Raw genomic sequence first — 9,732 nt, forward strand, 5'->3', positions numbered from 1 at the left:
TATATATATATATATATATAATATAATATAATATATTATAATACTTGTGAACCAGAATATGTTTGAGCAGCAGCGATCGTGCCATTGGCCGAAGTGCAACAATTCAAATAATTTAAAGGGCCTGCTCGGGTATATAAGAGAGGCTGCGAGACTGGGGCCGGTGGTGGGTGATGGGTGATGAGTGATGGTGTGGTGTGGTGTTGTTAAGAGTTGATTTACGGCCAGCCAGCCAGCTGCAGCCAAGGCAGGGCAGGGCAGGGCAAGGCAAGGCAAGGCAAGGCAAGGCAAGGCAATAACAGGACAGGACAGGCAAGGCAAGGCAAGGCAAGGCAAGCAGGCGGGCGGGCGGGCGGGCGGGCGGGCGGGCGGGCGGGCGGGCGGGCGGGCGGGCAGCCAGCCAGCCAGCCAGCCAGCCAGCCAGCCAGCCAGCCAGCCAGCCAGGCAGGCAGGCAGGCAGGCAGGCAGGCAGCCAGCCAGTCAGTCAGTCAGTCAGTCAGCCAGCCAGCCAGCCAGCCAGCCAGCCAGCCAGCCAGCCAGCCAGCCAGGCAGGCAGGCAGGCAGGCAGCCAGCCAGCCAGCCAGCCAGCCACTCCCACTTTGTATTTATATGCATTCAATTTATATTCAAACATTATATATGTTAAGGGCCTAGTTTTAGTGTTTATTTTAAAAATGACAAACATCGAGTCGTTTTACCAGTCCTTTAGCGTTAACGGTGATGCATTTTAAAACTGAACAGAAATCACCTTTTCTGGATATATCAAATATCGAATCCGCTTAATGTGCCTACAATTCAATCATTCAAAAAATACATAATTTACATCATGCCTTTTCATAGAACAGACAATAAGATTTGAGACAATAAGAACTTTAGTTTATAACTAAAGTTGCACAATTATACCAACTCTATGGTGGCTGGGTGGTAAGGTGTGTGGCTGGTGTTTTGGAAGTCGCGAGTTCAAACGACCCAATGGGAGTACTTTTTTTTTTTTTATGCCATACAATCTTCCTAGTACTATTATGTAGGTGTGTGTGTGTGTGTTTTTATTCATTCTTTGGTTTTATAGATGACATACATATTGACTCCTTTTACCGGTCCTTAATTAGGCTCTGGGGAAGCAATGGTGGTGGTGGTGCATTAAAACTAAACCAAAAATCACCAGTTCTGGACGCGTCAAATATCATATCCGCTTAATGTGTCTACAACCTAATTACTTAAAACTACACTATTTAATTCATTCATATCATGTGCATATTGGTCATTATGCTCATACAACCGACATAACAATTATTTTTCATTATTAGAATCATACATTTCATCAAGTAATACAGATACAAAGAGATTTTCTTTCTGAGAAGACCGTTAGTATTGGCTGGCTGGCAGGCAGGCAGGCATTTGAGGGTTATTATTTCGCCTGTTGATTGGGGGGAGGGTTGATGTGTTAGGGGGTTTTCGGTTAGGTGTGGTGGTGGTGATTGGGTGTGATTGGTGGTGGTGGTGATTGGTGGTGATTGGTGGTGAGTAGTAGTGGTTGGTGGTGGTGGTGGTGGTGGTGGTGGTGGTGGTGGTGGTGGTAGTAGGTGGGAGGGGGGGGGGGGGGGGGGGGAAGGGGAATGATGGTCTGTGGATTCCTTCTCCGTACCCCTTACATATAAGCAAAAACATGCTTCCTGTGGGTATAGAAACATTAACACAAATTATATCAGTAACTGATATTGTAGCCTTTTAAACAGAAAAGATTTGTACATACAAATACTTTTAAATTATCATTTATTTGTGGAAATGGCATTTACGTCATTAAATTGATACCTCAGCATCAAGTGTCCTGCAGTGGTCCAGTGGTAAAGTGTATATAAGTGATGCGTATTCTTGGAGTTGCGAGTTCAAACCCGGATTAAGCTATATATATATATATATATATATATATATATATATATATATATATATATATATATATATATATATATATATATATATATATATACAACATGTTTTGTTTTGGTTGTTTGTTTTTGTATAAAGCCTCACACACTATATTAAGCGAGTTTGTTTTAAACATGACATACATATTAATTCATTTTACCAGGCCTTATTCCACACAACTCCGTGAATTTCCCGTGGAGCCAGCCAGCCAGCCAGCAATTCAAACAAAAACAAACGAAACAAAACAAAACAAAACAAAAAACATTATGCCAACAGCATTTGGTGTTCCCAGGCGGTCACCCATCCAAGTACTAACCAAACCCAACGTTGCTTAACTTCGCTGATCGGACGAGAAGCGGTGTTCTCAACGTGGTATGGCCGTTGGCATGAGACTGCCTACACATTGTGGCTAATAACCAACTCTTTTTAGTCATCACGGCAGGATACGGACCTTCTTGTGGTGTCTTAATGGTAATTGTATCCTAACATATTTTTGTCTCCTTGGCATGGATATTTAACATCGTTTATTCAGTCTTGGGTTTATGTTCTTTCGCCATTTACAGACATTTTACATCTACCTACTTCCTCAGCCTACCCTGCCAATTTCTAATGAATTTGTGGATTTTCTTTTGTAATACATACATGTGTGTGCTCATCTGCTCTTCAGTTTTTATGATATTTGTCTCATCTGTCCTGCTTTATGATACTTTTACAAAGAACATGAACAAATGCTTCTATTTTAGAGAAGATATGGGATCCAGGTTTCGGAGCCGTAAAACCAACCGTCGTGATTGGTGGACGAGTTGCCAGGTTGCAGCTTCTGTACCGTGCCGGCACATAAATAGGTTCGGCTCAAGCGGCGGCAGCATCATTCCCCCGTGACTGTCTGAGCGTCTCTCATCACCTTGGTTATCTCATCATCATCATGGTAGAAGCAAAGCCTACCAAGAAGGCTGCGGCTGCTGCTGCTGTGGTGGCCACCACCAGGAAACCTCGCGTCCAGGTTGCTCACCCGAAAACTAGTCAAATGGTTCTAGCCGCGGTCGCAGCACTCAAAGACCGTAAGGGCTCGTCTCTACAAGCAATCAAGAAGTACGTTGTTGCCAACAACAAAGTCGAGGCTGCCAAGATCGCCATTTACATCCGAAGATTTCTCAAGAAAGCAGTGGCTGACGGCATTCTTGTTCAGACCAAGGGAAGTGGAGCTAGTGGATCATTCAAGCTGGCCGTAGCAGAGAAGAGGGCCGTTCTAACTCCCAAGAAAGCCACCACAACCAAGAAACCATCTACAGCAGCAAAGAAGGCCGTGGTAACTCCCAAGAAAGCCGCCACAAGCAACAAACCACCTACAGCCTTGAAAAAGAAGCAGCAGCAGCAGCAGCTTGTTGTTGGGAACAAAAAGCCCAAAATAAAGAGAGCTTCAAAATCTCCCAAACCACCCAAGGCAAAGAAAGCTGTCAAGAAAACAACAAAGGCAAAATAAACGACGACATGCAAGCAGCATGAATACACATGACAATAAACATCCAGGCCTCCCCCCTCAGTGGAGGGGCCTCATATGATTCCAAAAAGAGTTTAGTTTTGTAGACAAATAAATCATTACTTTTGGGGTAGATTTACTCTGTATATTATATTATATATATATATATATATATATATATATATATATATATATATATATATATATATATATATATATATATTTATATATACACATGGGTGAGGTGATATGGTACCAAAGTTTTGGGTAAGGTGATTGACATTTACACAAGATAAAACACGAACCAATGGGAATAAAAACATAAGAATGGAAGTAACTGCAGAAGGCCTATTGGCCCATAACACAAGCACTTCCTCTTGATGCTTCTATATTGGTTCGGAGTCTTGAAGCTATAATATATATATATATATATATATATATATATATATATATATATATATATATATATATATATATATATATATATATATATATATATATGCACACAAAACTAAATAGTCTTGTTAGACAAATTGCCCCTATTAGAGGCAAGTTGACTAACAAGCCGAATGACTGCAATTGTTTTGAATTTGAGTTAAATCTAACATAGAAATGTAATCAAACCTAACCTAACCTATGCTAACCCAAGCTAAGCTAACCTAACCTAACCTAAGCTAACCCAAGCTAAGCTAAGCTAACCTAACCTAACCTAACCTAACCTAACCTAACCTAAGCTAAGCTAACCTAACCTAACCTAACCTAACCTAACCTAACCCAGCAATTCATGATCTTAATATAATACTGTTAATTGGATAAACCAATTTGGAAAGAAATGTTCGAAAATAACAAAATTAACTGTGCTTGTTAGGAAAATTGGGCCTTGCATACTTGTCCCAATAGTGTGGTTCTCGCTTTTAGGTACGACATAAACGTATACCTAAGTTGAGAGAGAAAAAGATTCGCACTCAAACATGCATATCGATTGCCAGTCCTGAATTCTGGGTAGATATTCGTGTCCTCCCTTTTCATTTACCATCATTTGGATACTATCAAAACAGCTCTGAGAAGGATAAAATGAATAAAACGGGTAGCTCACTCATGTAAAAAGGAAGAGTTGGGAAAGATCTCTCTCTCTCTCTCTCCCCTCACCCCCCCCCCCCCCCCAATGATCCTGCTCTGCTAGTATATAACGTAACAAACCTTCCCCCCCCCCTCCCTCCTCCCTCCCCAATCAGAGTCCCTTTAAGCATGCGAGGATAAAAAATAGATTTCATAAGACCCAATGTGCTAGCTGATATCAAAACAATTTATGTTATCGTCTATTAAGCCCTTCAGTAAAAAAGTATAGGGACCTAATTAGGTCCCGTTTTGAGGTGGTGGTGGGTGGAATCGATGGATTAGCCAAGCTCTTATCCGCCGAATCCGTAGAGGGTACGACCCTGGCGCTTCAGAGCGTACACCACGTCCATAGCAGTGACGGTCTTCCTCTTGGCGTGTTCCGTGTAGGTTACAGCATCACGGATGACGTTCTCGAGGAACACCTTCAGGACGCCACGGGTCTCTTCGTAGATGAGACCCGAAATACGCTTCACGCCGCCACGACGAGCTAAGCGACGAATAGCGGGCTTGGTGATGCCCTGGATGTTGTCACGTAGCACCTTACGATGACGCTTGGCGCCACCCTTTCCGAGTCCCTTGCCTCCCTTGCCGCGTCCAGTCATGGTGTTGAAGTTGTGTGAATCGAATTGACGAATGCATCATTCATTCATTCACAGAATCAGAATCAGAATAATACAGGAGAAGATGCCCATAGGGGCGAGCTTGGAAGTGGGGACAGAAGAAGATAAGGGGGGGTGAGAGGAAGAAGATTTGTAAGAGAAAAAGTGCCAGGGCTAAACCCAGCTGCGTGTCGTTAGGTTGCGGCTTTCGAGGCAGGGACTCAGTCGGGTGTTTTCAGTGACAACATCGGGACATCACAAACTCACAACATCACAGTGATTGGCTCAAGAGCGTCAGGGCTGAACTTTTTTACGGATTGTTTGTGCTGGTTGTTGAGAGCTGAATATGTAATGATAGTGGATGCTGGGTGTTGAGAGCTAAAGTTTAACGAAATACAGAGTTAGGAAGAGGATCATGGATGGTAGAGAAGAGGTCATGATTGTTTCGTGGTAGTCTGAGAGTGTGTAGGAGAAAATCAATGTGTTGTTCATGATGAGTGAGTAGTCTATCGATTTGTTTGTCTGATAGAGTTTTCCAGTAGGTATTTAGGGCAGGAATGTTAGTACTTTCATGGAGACTTTGATTGGTATTTAACTCTTGCCATCGGGTGTTGAGTACCCATCTTAGTGCTCTGTTCTGTATTCTTTGAAGTTTTATTTTGTTAGTGCGTGCAGATAGAGAAAGAGCTAGTGGAGCGTATGTTAGGAGAGGTCTAATAAGTGCTTTGTAAAGGTGCATTTTTGTGTCAGGTTTTGCAAATCTAAGTCTGTATAGTTTCTTCATGGCTTGAAGAGCTATTGCATGTTTCTGTGTTATGTGTGTGTGAAAGAGTAGTTGTCGATCAAATGTGAGTCCCAGGACTGTGGAGGAGGGAGATACAGAGATGTAAGTAGGATTTTGAGTGTATGAATAGAGTTTGAGAGGAATTGGGCGAATAGTTCTTTTACAGAAAAAGTAGGTGATTTTAGATTTGCTGGAGTTGGTTTTTATACGCCATTTGTACTCCCACTCAGTGACAACATCAAGTTCTGTTTGTGCTCTGTTTGTTAGTGTATCAATGGTGTTGCTGGTGACAAGGTGAGAGACATCATCAGCATAACATATGGTTAATGAAGTGTGATGAACAGGGTCAGGAATGTCGTTTATGTATAGGATGTAGAGTGTTGGGGCAAGAACAGAACCTTGGGGAACACCGGCGTGTAAGTTGAAGTAGTCAGAGTGTTGTTGGAGGAACTTAATTCGCATTGTCCTATTGTCTAAGTAGTTCGAAAGAAGTTTGGTGGTGATAAGAGGAAGATTAAAGTTGTTGCATAGTTTGAATTTTAAGCCGTCATGCCAAACAGTGTCAAAGGCCTTCTCAACGTCCTTAGTGATGAGTGCAGTCTTAAGTCTTTGGTGCTGATTGATACTGAGGTAGTTAGTCATGATGTTTAAGGCGTCGTGAGTGGACCGGTGAGGCCGAAATCCAAACTGTTTGTTAGTGAGTAAGTCATTGTGTTCAAGGTGGGTTCTAAGTCTCTGGTTGATCAGCCTTTCAAAGACTTTGCCAAGTGTCTCTAGAAGGCTGATGGGTCTATAGTTCTTTGGGTCAGTGTGGGGTTTCCCAGGTTTTGGAATAAGAACGGCTGTGGCAGACTTAAAGTTGAGTGGAAAGTATCCAGAGGCAAGGGAGGCGTTGAATAGGTTAGTGATAGCAGTAATGATAGAGCAGGGAGTTGTCTAAGAAGGATATGTCCAATGCCAGACGCACCAGGGGCTCTACGACGAGTGCCCATGAGAGCTGTCTTGACATCAGCTAGAGTTAGGGGAGTCTGTAGTTCAGTGTTTGAATTGAGATTTTCAAGGTGAATGAGGTCGTCTGGTGTAGTTGCTTGTCTATTTTGGTGTATCCAGTCTTCGACTATTTCAATGTTGGGGCGTGCAAATGGTTCAGGAGGATGTGGGTGAAAGATTTGTTCCCAGTGGTGTTTAAAAATGTTGAGAACTGCTTCAGGATCAGTGATTTTGTTGTTATTATGTAGAAGGTATTTAAACGGTGTGTGAGTTGATCCTTGTAATCGTTTGATTCGTTTCCAGAATTCTTGAGGTGTCAGTTTTCTGTATTGTTCTGCTTGTTCTATAAGGTGTTTCCAATGTTTTGTGTGATCTTCATCTAGGCTGTTAAGGATATGGTTTTTTAATGCTGTTAGGTCCCATAGTATTTGTCCATGTCGATGTATGTTTTGTAAGAATCTAGTGTGATAGCAAGCTAAGAGGCGTTTGGAGCGAATGGAGGGGGTGAAAGTGAAATGTGGTTTGTGTGCTGTTTTAGGAATGGAGATGTTTGCTGCATGAATGATGGTGTCTTGTATGTTGAGTGCTTGTGTGTCGATGTCAGTGTGATGTTTGTCATTGTATTCATAAGTGAGATCAGTGTCATCAATGTGTTGTTTGAACATGTCCCAGTTTGCCCTATGGTATGAGAATTGAGGAGTGCTGGGGATGAGAATAGGATTTGTGGAGACTGTGAGAATTAAGGGAATATGATCAGAGCCCGTAATGGGCCCTGGTGAAATGAAGTGTTGCAAGTTGCTGCCGTGTCTGTTGGTGAATATGAGATCAGGCCGGCCAGAACCTGTATGTGTGAAACAAGTGGGGAAATCAGGGCCAAGAAAGAATAGATGTTTTTGGGTGTATATTTGGTGAAGCTGTCTGCCATGCTGATTTGTGGTATTGTGGTGGAATGTAGGGTGTTGTGCATTGAGGTCTGCAAGCAGAAAAACAGGCAAGTGAGAGTTGTTGAAGAGAGTTATGAAATCTTGCATGGGAATGTCGGTGTTAGGACGGGTGTAGGTTGTGCAGATGATGAGAGACCCCATTTGTGTATGAACTTTAATGGCTAGGAAATGTTTGTGAAGCCAATGAGTGTGTAAGAGTTCGTGTTTGTATGAAGAACGGATGAGTATTGCAACTCCTTCATGTGCTTCATCTGGTGACTGGTAAGAGGTGTAGCCATAATGTTTGATTTTATATGAGTTCGTGATATGTGCTATTTAATAATAGCACATCAGGTCTCTCGATCTCAATAAAATCTGACACCATGTGTCTAATGTTGAAATATGCCCGCACATTAAACTGTATGATCTTTATGAATTTTTAGGTTTTGATGGGGTGCTGGTGGGGTTTTGTGCATGTACAAGAGCATGAGGGTTGCGTGATTCAATGAGTTGGGCAGTTATTGAGGAGGGTGCATCTTGGAGGATGGTGGTAGGAATTGTAGGATATTTACAGCGGGAGGTGGGAGTAAGACAACGGGTTGCTGAACGGGCTCGGGACGAGACAAGATGAGTTACAGAAGAAATGACTGAAGTTGTTGGGGGATGGAGGGAGACAGAAGGCTTGTTGACAGGGACCGGGTGAGAGGTATCAGAGGTTGTAGTGTTAGTAGTCAGATTGGAAGTGGAGAGGACAATGTTGGGAGAAGAGGTTGAAAGTGCCTTTGACATGGATGCTTCAGTTTGGGATAGTCCAGGATGTGCTGTTTGGTCAGTGGCACCGTTTTCTGTAGCAGTCAGGAGTGGGTTGGTAGGAGATTGTGGGGGAACTGTAGTATTTTCTTCAGCTGAAGTCATGGTGTTTTGTGGAGTGAGGACTGTAGAGAATGGAGCAGAGCGCAATAGTTGAGTAGGAGGAACAGAGATACTAGGAAGGCCGTTATGAGTGAGAAAGATTGGAAGATAGTCAGCAAAGTCACGGCCATCGTCCTTGGCCTTCAAGTAAGCAGCTTGTACACAGGCAGTGACTCGTTCATATGCAAGGTTCTGAAGAGGAGAATAAGGTGGAGGTGGTGGGTGAGGGAAGAGAGGTGGAGAGGACTGAGTTTGTTGTGCAGTATTATGATGATGTTGCTGGTGAGGTGAAGCATTAAGGACACTGGCATAGGACATTGAGGTGGCTGATGCTGTTTGGTGATGAGATAGGTTATGGGAGGTTGAAGAAGAGGAATGAGGGTGTGCTTGAGTGCGAGGTTGGTTATTGCGAAGAGATTTTAGGGTTTGCTTTCTCAAAGGGCAAGATTTGTCAACTGCTGAATGACCTCCTTGGCAATTGATGCATTTTAAAGTGTTGGCAGAGCACTGAGTGTAAAAATGGCCTTCTACAGAACATTTTGAACAAATTTGTGGGCTTTTACATTTCCGGGTTTCATGACTGTATTTGTAGCATTTAAAGCATTGCAGCAAAGGAAGATAGTCAACTGGACTAATGAGATAGGGAGGAGTGCTGGTGTGGAGGATTTTAATTCCATGGTGCAAGAGTTTTTGAGCTTCTGTAGGGAGGAACATTGGATCTTGAGGTGTTTTGTATTGGGCACTGGGTATATCTCCATTACAGTAATAGCATTCCTGTGAGAGATGTCTTGAGAGAGATTGATAGTAGTAGGTGCTGAAAGGACAGAGCTGTCGACATTTCTTACAAGTACAGAGCATTTAGTTTTTTTGTTCAATAGTGAGAACAGGAGTAAGTGAAGCTTGTGTGAGTTTTCTGAAAGTAGGTTCCTTGAAACAGGCAAAAAGGTCGTCTTCAGAGGCAATGAGAAATTTGATGGTGTTTGTTGTGTTGGCATGTTTTAT

The 9,732-nt window shown here is 42.8% G+C and overlaps 1 non-coding gene across 1 annotated transcript; it reads right to left on the reverse strand.

Moving 5' to 3' along the window:
* Positions 1–2,190: 2,190 nt before the first annotated feature.
* Positions 2,191–2,309, reverse strand: LOC138361758 (5S ribosomal RNA). Its single transcript, XR_011227163.1, has one exon. It is a non-coding gene; the product is annotated as a 5S ribosomal RNA (ribosomal RNA).
* Between the last annotated feature and the right edge of the window lie 7,423 nt (positions 2,310–9,732).

The sequence above is a fragment of the Procambarus clarkii genome, unplaced genomic scaffold, assembly GCF_040958095.1.
Source record: "Procambarus clarkii isolate CNS0578487 unplaced genomic scaffold, FALCON_Pclarkii_2.0 HiC_scaffold_699, whole genome shotgun sequence".
Lineage (NCBI taxonomy): Eukaryota > Metazoa > Arthropoda > Malacostraca > Decapoda > Cambaridae > Procambarus > Procambarus clarkii.